Here is a 3,752-nt window from a genome sequence, read left to right on the forward strand (position 1 = left end):
TATGGGAAAATGGCAAATATGGGAAAATGGCAAATATGGGAAAATGGCAAATATGGGAAAATGGCAAATATGGGAAAATGGCAAATATGGGAAAACGGCAAATATGGGAAAATGGCAAATATGGGAAAATAGCAAATATGGGAAAATCGCAAATGGGAAAAACACAAATATGTGATATACGCAAATATGGGAAGTGCGCTAATATGGGAAAAACGCAAATGTGGGAAAAACGAAATTTTGGGAAAAACGCAAATATGGGAAAAACGCAAATATGGGAAAATTGCAAAAATGGGAAAAACGCACATATAGCAAAAACGCTAAAATGGGAAAACGCAAATATGGGAACAACACATATATGCCGGCCGAAGTGGCCGTGCGGTTAAAGGCGCTGCAGTCTGGATCCGCAAGACCGCTACGGTCGCAGGTTCGAATCCTGCCTCGGGCATGGATGTTTGTGATGTCCTTAGGTTAGTTAGGTTTAACTAGTTCTAAGTTCTAGGGGACTAATGACCTCAGCAGTTGAGTCCCATAGTGCTCAGAGCCATTTGAACCAACACATATATGGGAATAATGCAAGTAAGGGAAAAACGCAAATATGGAAAAAACGCAAATATGGGAAAAACGCAAATATGGGAAAAACGCAAATATGGGAAAAACGCAAATATGGGAAAAACGCAAATATGGGAAAAACGCAAATATGGGAAAAACGCAAATATGGGAAAAACGCAAATATGGGAAAAACGAACATATAGCAAATATGCTAATATGAGAAAAACGCATATTTGGGAAAAACGCAAATATGTAAAAAACTCAAATATGGGAAAATTGCAAAAATGTGAAAAACGCACATATAGCAAAAACGCTAAAATGGGAAAACGCAAATATGGGTAAAACATATATATGGGTAAAACGCAATTATGGGAAAAACGCTAATAGCGGAAAAACGCAAATATGAGAAAAACGCAAATATGGGATAACTGCAAACATGGAAGAAACGCGAATATGGTAAAAACGCAAATTTCGGAAAAACGCAAATTTCAGAAAAACCCAAATTTGGGAAAAACGCAAATATGGGAAAAACGCAAGTATGCAAAAACGAAAACATGGCAAAAACGCAAATGTGGCCACAACGCAAATGTGGCCACAACGCAAATGTGGCCACAACGCAAATGTGGCCACAACGCAAATATGGGACAAACGCACATATAGCAAATACGCTAATAGGGGAAAAACGCAAATATGGGAAAAACGCAAATATGGGAAAAACGCAAATATGGGAAAAACGCAAATATCGGAAAAACGCAAACATGGTAGAAATGCAAATATGTTAAAAACGCATATATATGAAAAACGCAAATATGGGAAAAACGAAAATATGAGAAAAACGAAAATATGGGAAAAACGAAAATATGGGAAAAACGAAAATATGGGAAAAACGAAAATATGAGAAAAACGAAAATATGGGAAAAACGAAAATATGGGGAAAACGAAAATATGGGGAAAACGAGAATATGGGGAAAACGCATATATGGGAAAATGGTAAATATGGGAAAATGGCAAATATGGCAAAATGGCAAATATGGCAAAATGTCAAATATGGGAAAATCGCAAATATGGCAAAAACCCGAATGTGAGAAAATCGCTAATATTGGAAACTCACAAATATTGCAGCAGAAAATTTTGTGGCAAAACATGAGTAGAAGGAATCAGTTGGTAGGATGGGTTCATAAATAATGGGAAAATAGCAAATATGGGAAAATGGCAAATATGGGAAAATGGCAAATATGGGAAAATGACAGATATGGGAAAATGCAAATATGGGAAAATGCAAATATGGGAAAATGCAAATATGGGAAAATGCAAATATGAGAAAATCGCAAATTTGAGAAAATCACAAATTTGAGAAAATCGCAAATTTGGGAAATTCGCAAATATAGGAAAAACATAAATATGATAAAAACGTAAACAAAGGAAAAACGAAAAATTGGGAAAAACGCAATAATGGCAAAAAAGCAAATAAGGGAATAACGCAAAAATGGCAAAATCGCAAATATGGGAAAAACGCAAATATGGCAAAAACGCGAATATGGGAAAAACGCAAGTATGGCAAAAACGCGAACGTGGGAAAAACGCAAGTATGGCAGAAACGCAAATATGGGAAAAATGTAAATATGGGAAAAACGCAATCATGGAGAAAACGCAAATATGGGAAAAACGCAAATATGAAAAAAACGCAAATAAGGGAAAAACGCAAATATGGGAAAACCACAAATATGGGGAAAACGCAATATAGGAAAAACGCAAATATGGGAAAAACGCAAATATGGCAGAAACGCAAATATGTTAAAAACGCAAATATGTTAAAAACGCAAATATGGGAAAAACGCAAATATGGGAAAAACGCAAATATGGGAAAAACGCAAATATGGGAAAAACGCAAATATGGGAAAAACGCAAATATGGGAAAAACGCAAATATGGGAAAAACGCAAAACAGGGAAAAACGCAAAACAGGGAAAAACGCAAAACAGGGAAAAACGCAAAACAGGGAAAAACGCAAAACAGGGAAAAACGCAAAACAGGGGAAAACGCAAAACAGGGGAAAACGCAAAACAGGGGAAAACGCAAAACAGGGGAAAACGCAAAACAGGGGAAAACGCAAAACAGGGGAAAACGCAAAACAGGGGAAAACGCAAAACAGGGGAAAACGCAAAACAGGGGAAAACGCAAAACAGGGGAAAACGCAAAACAGGGGAAAACGTAAATATGGGGTAAACGTAAATATGGGGTAAACGTAAATATGGGGTAAACGTAAATATGGGGTAAACGTAAATATGAGGTAAACGTAAATATGGGGTAAACGTAAATATGGGGTAAACGTAAATATGGGGTAAACGTAAATATGGGGAAAACGCAAATATGGGAAAAACGCAAATATGGCAGAAACCCAAGTTTGGAAAAAACGCAAATATGGAAAAAACGTAGATATGGGAAAAACGCAGATATGGGAATATCGCTAATATTGGTAACTCGCAAATATAGCAGAAGAGAATTTTATGGCACAACATGAGTAGAAGAAATCGGTTGGAAAGATAGGGTCATTAGTAATGGCTACATGGCAAATATGGGAAAATGGCGAATAATGGAAAATGGCAAGTATGGGAAAATGGCAAATATGGGAAAATGGCAAATATGGGAAAATGGCAAATATGGGAAAATGGCAAATATGGGAAAATGGCAAATATGGGAAAATGGCAAATATGGGAAAATGGCAAATATGGGAAAAACGCAAATATGGGAAAAACGCAAATATGGGAAAAACGCAAATATGGGAAAAACGCACATATAGCAAAAACGCTAAAATGGGAAAACGCAAGTATGAGAACAACACATATATGCCGGCCGAAGTGGCCGTGCGGTTAAAGGCGCTGCGGTCTGGAACCGCAAGACCACTACGGTCGCAGGTTCGAATCCTGCCTCAGGCATGGATGTTTGTGATGTCCTTAGGTTAGTTAGGTTTAACTAGTTCTAAGTTCTAGGGGACTAATGACCTCAGCAGTTGAGTCCCATAGTGCTCAGAGCCATTTGAACCAACACATATATGGGAATAATGCAAGTAAGGGAAAAACGAAAATATGGAAAAAAACGCAAATATGGGAAAAACGCAAATATGGGAAAAACGCAAATATGGGGAAAACGCAAATATGGCAAAAACGCAAATATGGGAAAAACGCACATATAGCAAATATGCTG

Source organism: Schistocerca piceifrons, unplaced genomic scaffold (assembly GCF_021461385.2).
Source record: "Schistocerca piceifrons isolate TAMUIC-IGC-003096 unplaced genomic scaffold, iqSchPice1.1 HiC_scaffold_850, whole genome shotgun sequence".
Taxonomy (NCBI): domain Eukaryota; kingdom Metazoa; phylum Arthropoda; class Insecta; order Orthoptera; family Acrididae; genus Schistocerca; species Schistocerca piceifrons.